Source organism: Lynx rufus, unplaced genomic scaffold (genome assembly GCF_022079265.1).
Source record: "Lynx rufus isolate CCGP_SWC_20201006 ecotype Redwood Valley unplaced genomic scaffold, mLynRuf1.p SCAF_32, whole genome shotgun sequence".
Taxonomy (NCBI): domain Eukaryota; kingdom Metazoa; phylum Chordata; class Mammalia; order Carnivora; family Felidae; genus Lynx; species Lynx rufus.
Window position 1 is genome coordinate 4,229,037 of NW_025814848.1, and position 9,746 is coordinate 4,238,782.

Genomic DNA, 9,746 nt, shown 5'->3' on the forward strand with positions numbered 1-9,746 from the left:
AGAATTACCAAATCCTCATCAACGTCAGGTTTTCTCATCAGTAAAATAGGGGTGAAAATAATCACCTCACCGGATGGCTGCAAGTAGGGTAAATGTGTGTGAAGCGGCCACCGTCAGTGAACACAAGTCCCCTTGGCCCATCCTTCTTGTGGCTAAAAAGGACCGTGATTCTCTAAAAGCTCCAACACATCATAATTCAAGCGTTAATCAGATTCATTCGTCCTTGGAGTGAATTCCCTTGGAATGAATTCCCACGGTTACACTGGAAACTACATCCTTTCCCAAAGATCAGCTGACTTTGATCTACCCCTTTCAACACTTAGGGCAATATTTTCTGAAGTATTCGGTAGGTGGGCCTTGTACATATTCTCTATTCCACAAGTGTATCTTCTACCTACAACCGAAGTCTAAGCTTCCGGAAGACAAACTGTTTAAAAGATCCTATAGCTCCTTTGTGTTGGCGTTGTGGTGCTGCATAACAGATCATCCCACAATGCAGTGGCTTAAAAGCCACAGTGATCCTTACGATCTCGCCTGTTGCTGTGGGTCCGGAATACAGAGGGCACATGGCCAGATGCCTGTCCCATGATGTCTGGGGCTGGAATCATCTGAAGGCTCTTTCACCCCCACGTCTGCCAGCTGGGGTCAGCTGGGGTCCAGCTGCCAGAACACATCCACGTGGCCTCTTCATGTGGCCTGGGCTTCCTCACAACATGGAGGCCAGGTTCCCAGGGTGAGGATCCTGACAGAGAGAGCGCTCCAGGCAGTTTTCTCCTCTTGATGGCCTCGCCTCCAAAGTCACAGAGCCTCACTTCCACCAAAATGCATGGGTCAGCACAGTAACAAGATCCCACGAGGACTTGAAGGGAGGAAACATTGACCCCACCTCCCGGGAGGAATGCCGTTCATGATAAGCTCCAGGATGAGTACGTGACAGGAGCTAAGTAAATAGGTGTGGCTGTCTTTGCAAAGTGGCATCCACCACACCCCTCTGCAATTCTCAGCACAGGAATGCCAACACACATGTGAATGCGTAAATGGATGGAGAGATGGCTCGTGTTGAAGAGAGGGTCTTCTCAACTGTCAAATGGATCGTGGCATAGCCTAGACAGTCACGCTGAACTACGTCCCCTGTTGTACTCCTCTGATTCTCCCCCACCAAATGGTAAATTCCTTGGATCCTCAGAGATCACTGCACTGCCTGCTAAGCACTAGGTTCTCAACAGGAGTGAGCTGGAAGGAAGGAAGGAAGGAAGGAAGGAAGGAAGGAAGGAAGGAGTTAGGGAAGGGGGGAGAGATGGGAGGGTCTTCAGTCTGCTTTGACTCTAAAACCTGGTGATGTGGGAGGTGCCGGCTTCAAGATCCCCCCCACTCTCATCTCAGGGAGAAATAAAATGTGCTCTGGGATGGAAGGGGAAGAAACATGAATGAATTCACGGCATTATTCTCTCTGCCGGGCCAGGAGCCATCTTTGTCTGAAGGGCAAAAAGAGCCAGTCTTTCAGAAATCTCCTCTTTGGACCCATTCTGTAAATTCAGAAGGATGCCCCAGAATGTTCTGTTTTAAATCAAATAAAAGCTACTCTACTAAATAGCAATTTCACCTGTTTTTTTTTTTTTTCCTTTTCTATACCAGGGAATTTCTTGCTCCTTTAAAAGAAGTAATTCATTTAAATCTCTAAAATATATTTCATTTGAAAGGATAAGGAAGAGAGCCGCTCAGATATTCATGTATTTTTTTTTAATTTTTAACAATTATTTATTATTTAGAGACAGAGCGACAGAGCATGAGCGGGGAGGGACAGAGAGAGGGGGAGACACAGAATCTGAAGCAGGCTCCAGTCTGAGCTGTCAGCACAGAGCCTGACGTGGGGCTCAAATTCATGGAGCGTGAGATCATGACCTGAGCTGAAGTCGGATGCTTAATCCACTGAGCTACCCAGGCCCCCCCCATATATTCATGTATTTTTTAAAGCTAGTATGGGGTCAGAAAGGACAGCTCTCTGATTTTGAAAATTCAAGTTACCTTTTTAAAATAGTTGATGGAAAATAAGAGTTAAATCCAATAAGTCTGGAGGTTTACATAAGATCTGATCATGAAAATCAGCTCCTGTAAGTATTCAAAGATTATGAAAACGGAGAGCACTTTCAAATCAGTCCTGCGTTGGGAATTCTACCAAATTACCCTCTTGATATTTCCGTATGACATCATAATCGTTTTGAAATGAATACGCTTTTCTCTCTAACACTCTGTTCTTGCTTTCCATTTTCCAGCAACGTCTGGTGTCTGGTGAAACCGGCCTGTTTTTGGTTACCATCCTCCTAACGTCTAGCCTGTGGCACAGAACAGAGTCCGCGTGGACTTTGACCTCTTAGACTTTCCACCAGCCACTGAGTTTTGAGATTTTGAAATTATCCTAATCGGTGTTTTTTAAGGTTTCATCTCCGAGTGTTTAAAAATATTAATTTCAATTTAATTTCACCGTAGGCAATGCATTCCCACCAGCTAACTTCCCAACTCCCCAACAGGTAACTACGGTTAATAATTAATAGAGGAGACCCCCCCCACACACACACAGTGTCCCCAGCAAAGCCCACTGGTTATCCTTGAACCCTAAGAGCAAACATGCCAAAAGTTTGGGCTTGCAAAAGAAAGAGGAAAGAAAAGAACCTTTGTCTTCTTTAGAGACAAAGGGTGATTTGGGGTCAATTTTTCAGATAATCACCTGCATGGCCCCGCACCGTGGAGCTTAGCCACAGTGGCGGCCAACGTGAGCTGACGATGTCAGGCCACACAGGGTCTTCGTCGAGACCTCGGCAAGGCCAGATCTTCTCTGGAAGGTCAATCCTAAGTGCCGAGACCGTCTACTTCCCACCTTGAAGAGATCCAGTCCAAGTTGCTAAAATTGAAACCTTTCAAAGAAAAATTATGTTTGCAAGATATCTGCATGCACCGAATTTCCATATGCCTGTGCTAGGCACCTTCACATGCATGGTTAATGCGAGCCCTAGACTGTATGCCTGCAAAATCCGGGTTGACTCAGTCACTACGCAAAACACATCAGTTACTCAGAGACCATTTAAGAAAGAACATCGTTTTATTAACAACTATGAAGAGATTATATATAAATGTATTCTATAATAACTACATACTACATAAGATAACCATGTTACAGATAATAACTATAATATAGAAATATTATTGTATTTATGTATAATAACTAAAGAAGTCAGGTATAAAAAACAAATGTCAGTGGGTATTTCTCTATCTTTTGATAGAGAAAGTCTACCTTCTTAACACAAAAAAACAAAGAACCCACAAGCAAAACAGTAACAGATTGGGACATCAGTCAGTTGGGTGTCTGACTTTGGCTCAGGTCCTGATCTCACGATTCGTGGGTTTGAGCCCCGCATCAGGCTCTGTGCTGACAGCTCGCAGCCTGGAGCCTGCTTCGGATTCTGTGTCTCCCTCTCTCTCTGCCCCTCCCCTGCTCACGCTCTGTCTCTCTCTCTCTCTCTCTCTCTCAAAAATAAATAAAACATAAAAAAAACTTTAAAAAGTAAATAAATGCATATTTTTTAAAGTATATAATAAACATGTCAGATAATATTCAACTTCTCTAGAATTCAAACTGTATATCAAAAAAATGAGAAATCAATTTATCAGTGAAAAAGTTGGATTTATTTGCTTTTTAATTGTGTTTTGATGAGCATCTTCTTTGGATAGGATCTGTTACCCTGGACACTCTCCAACATCAGTAAGAGAATATGAATTTAGACAGCTTTTCCAGAAGGAGTTTTGGCAATACTTACCAGGAGGCTTAACAATTTCAAATGTTATGACCCATTTATTCTGGTTCTGTGACGCTAAGGAAAATGAAATGAGCAAAGTTGTGGATCTAAGGATATTTGTTGTAGCATTATTAATAACTGTGAAATAGTAGGTCCCAAATGTTCAAGAACAAGAGAGGGGAGAAATTAATCGTAGGTTTTTTTTTTCATCTGATGGAAAACTAGACAGCCATTTAAACATGATTTGAAGAATATTTATGGGCCTTGGAAAATGTTTATGATGATGTTAAGAGAAAACGGCAGGCTCACCACCTGTAAATAACAGTGGCTTCCCCAGCAATGTGTGTCCAATTACCTGCATCTCTACGTTTATTAAAAGTTCTCTTGTGGGGGTTCTTCTTAAGCTTATTTATTTATTTTGAGAGAGAGAGCGAGCAGAGGAGGGGCCCAGAGAGGGAGAGAGAGAGAATCCCAAGCAGGCCCTGCTCTGTCAGCACAGAGCTGCGTGTGGGCCTCAAACTCAGGAACCGGGAGATCATGACCTCAGCTGAAACCAAGAGTCTGACGCTTAACCAACTGAGCCACCCAGGTGCCCCTACTTGTGGGTTTTCATATCCTCCACCAAGAATCACCAATATGCTCTATCACACCAGTTCTGCATAGAGAAAAAGATTGAAACAAAATCCACAGAGGATTGTGGCTTTTCCCCCCTAAATGGTAGAATTAATGGGCAATTTTATTTTGGTGTAAGATATTGTTTTTCCAAATTCTCCAGAATGTGTATTTATTCCATTTGTAATTTGAAAAGGGAGCTATTTTTTTTTTCAATGTTTATTTATTTTTGGGACAGAGAGAGACAGAGCATGAACGGGGGAGGGGCAGAGACAGAGGGAGACACAGAATCGGAAACAGGTTCCAGGCTCTGAGCCCTCAGCCCAGAGCCCGACGCGGGGCTCGAACTCACGGACCGCGAGATCGTGACCTGGCTGAAGTCGGACGCCTAACCGACTGCGCCACCCAGGCGCCCCCGGGAGCTATTTTTTAATGTAAAATAAAGTCTTTAATCTGGGATGAGACACGCTGCTAATATTGGGGCTCTTAAAATTTTAGATTCCATTTCATAAATCAAATTTTCCCTAGATAATTTGTCTAATACCCAAGCACAGTGCCATTTTGGTAGCACAGTGAGACCATACAATTGTTTTTATTTTTATTGATGCTTTTCCTCATTTTTAAATTGATAAAAATTTTCCGAGGGAAAATTGGAAGTTAAATTCAGTTTCTACTTTTTTTTTCACTAATTTCACACGTTTTTGAGATAATAAACACTGACTTACTTTTTTAACTTAAGAAATATATTTTTGTTGGGGCACCTGGGCGGCCCAGTCGGTTAAATGTCCGACTCTTGATTTCAGTTCAGGTCATGATCTCACGGTTTGTGAGATCACACAACACGGAGCCTGCTTGGGATTCTCTCTCTCTCTTGCCCCTTACCGCTCATGCTCTCTCTCTCAAGATCTGTGCTTTTGTCGTTGTTGAAAAAAATGTTAAGCAGAAGGCCGTTAACTAATTCATCATTTCTTCTCTTCCTATTTCAAGAAGCTAAAGTCCTTTGGTTGTATCATCGCCACTTCACGCTTTGAAAACCTGGACAGAGCTTGCTTCCCAGAATAGTGACAATAATCAGATACACTTGGTAAGAACACAAAGAGCATATTTGTAAAGAGTTACCAATAGCCTATAATCAACCAAGCTACAATTGCTTTTAAATTGTTTGTGTTCTTGTCTCTCTATCACAATCCAGCGCGTCGTTTAAAGCGTGAAGATTGACGCCACCCTGGTCCGGCGGTGGTAACGTCTTTGCCCTCTGCATTCTGACCGCATACACCCGTCGTCTGCATCGATTCCCGCACCACCTGTCTTGCCCTTGATCGAGCTCCCGGTTAAGCTCGCGATCTCAGGGGCAAAGCCATAGGCCCTGATGAAGCACGTCGCGTAGCTGGTGCTCAGAGATCATGCAGTTAAACCCCTGATGGTGACATGTGCTCCGTGGACGATGAGTCTTACAAAGCCCGAATGTCCTCAGCTCCCTGCAGCCCATGTTCAGTGCCAAAGGGGCACGTGCTCGGCGGTCGCTCTGAGTCAGAACCTGCCAGATGGGGGTGTCTGCCTGGGCTGTGCAGCTCACGCTCTGCGGGCACCGGCGGTGGTGTGAGCGGGGCTGGAACATTCCGGCGCGCTGGCCAGTGATCGCCTGCCTCTGTGAATCTGCCCCCGGGACTATCCGCACGCTGCCTGGTGGGCTTTCCCCATCCTCCTGCTCGTTTCAGTCACCGTGTCCCATAAGGTCCGGCCTGGCGTGCCACCCCCACCCCCCACCCCTGCCACGAAACATTCTCTGATCCCGAGCGCAGCGGCCTTGCCCTGTCCTCCGCTGGGCCTTCAGTAGGAACGTAGTCTTCCGAGTTAAAGGAAACTCGTGTCTTCAAAACAAAACCGAGCCAGAATTTGTGACCTGGTACATAATTGATCTGCCCTCTGAACTGTTAGGATGACCGTATTTCTCTACAAACGTGTTCACCTTCCACGATTATTACACCCTGCGTGTGTGCCCTGCTTCTGGACGGAACACCCTGGGGCCCGAGTCTGTCCCCATCCATCCGGCGTCCCCGCCACAGCAGCCGGTGCGCTGTGGCCCAAAAGCGGTCCTGCTCGACCTTTAATGAGGCGGTCACTCACGTGGCGTTTGACACGAGTCTACTAATAATGTCTTGCTCTTGACATGGAAATGTAACTTCATCGATTCATTTCCAAGCCTCCCAAGTCGCAAATGTGCTTTGAAGGAGGAAATCAATACACAGTGAGGAGACGCCGCTCCGGCCTTAGGCGCACGTGATGTCCCGAACCTCCCGACCGCCCCACCTGGAAGGCGGCTCGAGGGCAGGTGTCAAACCGAGGTCCCGTGACTGCCAGGTCACAGAGGACCCTTGCTCTCCTGCCTTTACGTGCAGCATCACAGGTGCGGCCCCTTAAATACACATAATCCAGCTTTTTTAAATCACTCCCTTACTGATGTCGCGTCACATAGAAAGGCAAGGGGTGGGCGTGCTTTGTGCGAGGCAGGCGTGGAGGCCAACGTGGCATTAGGTGGCCTCACTGTCCTGTAGGACGCCTCACCCCGAGTCACAGAGCATCCCGGCCTGAGGGCAGGCTCCCAAGAGCCTCCCGATGGCCAAGCTTCAGCGCGTCCGATGGCGAGATACACAGAGCCCGGCCTGGCTCTCTTCAGGCTGCAGAGTGGGGCTGACGGAGGCCGTCTGCAGGTGGAGCACAGGGGAGGAAGGCAGGGGCGAGGCGGGCCTTGTGTCAGCACGCAGCTCCCCGTCCCCGGACGGCACGCTTACGACTGGGGACTGATGGCTCTCCCGCACGTCGCTGGCCCAGATCCACGAAGTTAGAAGACGCAGCGAGACAGTTTTCAAGACTAAAACCGGCTTGATTTGGAGACGTCCGTTTTCCCCAATTATCTACTTCTACACACAAAGCAAATTATAATCAAACGCCATCAATTTAGAATTTACAGGGGCAAGGCCCACGTAATTGGTTACAATTCTGATTTATAAACTATTTTAAGAGACGTGCAACTTCGTTATTTGTAAATTCAATAAAGAGTGTGAAGATATAAGTGAATAAAAGTGAAATGAATTCTAGAAAAGGACTTGTACGCTTCTGTGCTAGATGGAGAAATCCCAGTTGTAGAACACCTCACGACAAAACACAGCTCTGAACCGGGACGCCGAACGCGTTCGTGCAGCTCCTATGCGCTATCTCATTTCGTGAAGTATTTTTGGCATGTTAGTCTCGTCTCTCCGGCAGGATGTCTCTTAGACCCAGGGAGTGTGTTAAGGGCTCATTGAAGGCTCCCGAAAAGTTCCGAAGTGGTTGCTGTGGCCACATGGTCTGCCCCAGTCACTGGCTTGAGGCCCTAAATGCCCGTGGGACTGAACTTGGGAATGGGGCACATAAGGGGGTAACAGGTTAAAGGAGGTGGTGAGTGTGGGGCCCTCATAGGACAGGACTGGTGTCCTCGTGAGAAGAGACACCAGAGTGCTCTCTCCCTCTCCCCCTCTCCCCTCCTGCTCCCTTCCTCCCTCCCTTCCTCTCCCTCCCTCTCTCTCTTCCCTCCCTCCCTCCTCGCCCTCTTCGCCTCTCTTCCCTCCCTCCCTCCCTCCCCACCTCCACAGAGCCCCTGGGAGGGCACAGTGAGACAGCAGCCCCCTGCAAGCCTGGAGAAGAGGCGTCAGAAGGACCCCTTCCCACTGTCACCTGGCTCTGGGCGTCTGGCCCCCAGGCTGTGAGGACACACGTCTGTGTCTCAGCCCCCGTCTGCGGTCCTTTGTCACGGGGCCGAGCAGACCGTGTCTCCGCCATTTCAGACGCCGCAGGGCTGTGTCACTGTCCTGTCCTCGTGGGTGAACCACCTCACGAAGATTGGCTCCCGTCCGGCTCCAGTCTCAGGAGACACAAGGTCACCCTCTGCCCTGTGTCCCTGTGCCTAGCCAGCCTGCCTCAGTTCCCCTCTGAGCCTCGGACGGCGGCATCTGCCCGCCACCTTCCCGGCCCCGCTCCACGGCCGGTGGCACGGCTTCACCGGAACGAGCAAAGATGTTCTTTGACCGCCCCCCTTAACATGACGAGTGGCCCTTCCCCTGAGTCCTCTGTGGCCCACCCTCAGCCCCCTGCCTGGCGGGGGCCGTGGGCACAGCCCGACCCACGCAGGCCTGCCCGAGGGCGCACGGCGCCTGGTCGCTTTGGAGCTCGGAGGAGCCACGAAAGGTTTCTTGAGCGATACTGGGTGTCGATTATTCTCTACGTCACCCTACTACCATACCATCACCTGCCAGATCATTCTGAAAATTACTCCCGGTTACTGCCCCGGGTGCCTCTCACCTGCTGTGTCGACAACGCGTTCCCTCCGGGAGGTGCGTGCGGTGAGCAGTAGGACCCGGGAGAGGGGAAGGGCGGGAGCCACTGGGGTTGACAGCCCGCCCAGCCGTCCCCAGGAGCGTCCCCAGGAGGGCAAGAGGCTACCATCGGGCCGCGGCCGCCTCTGGGGGCGACTCTCACCCCTCCCGTGGCTGGCACTGAGCGCCCCCCGGAACCGTGCTGGTGCCCGGAACGCAGGTGAGCGGAGGGACGTGGCCTTTGTCCCCAGGGGACTTCTGGAGGGAGGGGGCCCACGTTCTAATCCCACCAGCCCTGGGAGACAAGCGAGTGTGAGTCCCGCCTGAGGTTGACTGGGACCTGCTGAAATTAAAGTGGGGACAGCCAGGGTCCCTGGGTGGCTCAGTCGGTTGGGCGTCCGACTTCAGCCCACGTCACGATCTCACGGTCAGCGAGTTCGAGCCCCGCGTCAGGCTCTGGGCTGATGGCTCGGAGCCTGGAGCCTGCTTCCGATTCTGTGTCTCCCTCTCTCTCTGCCCCTCCCCCGTTCATGCTCTGTCTCTCTCTGTCTCAAAAATAAATAAACGTTGAAAAAAAAATAAATAAAATAAAATAAACATTAAAAGAAATTTTTAATAAATAAGTAAAATGGGAACAGCTGCTATCCCGCCCTCACACACCCCCCCCCCCCGCCCCCGTCAGCTGCTCCTTGGTTTCCATGGCAACTTCAACCCGGTCCTCCTTGTCTATCCTGGGGTCTCGGGCGTTAGGGCTGAGTCATGACAGTGTGGCTCCTCTGGTGTTCCCAGTGGTGACACACACTTCCCTGACAACACATTGTGATTTCATCTCCACTTGTGGTCGCTGTTTAATGTCTATTTTGAGAGAGAACCTGTGAATGTGCACGGTGGGGAGGGGCAGAGAGAGAGAGAGAGAGAGAGAGAGAAGGAGAGAGAATCCTAAGCAGGTTCCACCCTCAGTGCGGAGCCTGACTCGGGACTCGATCTCACA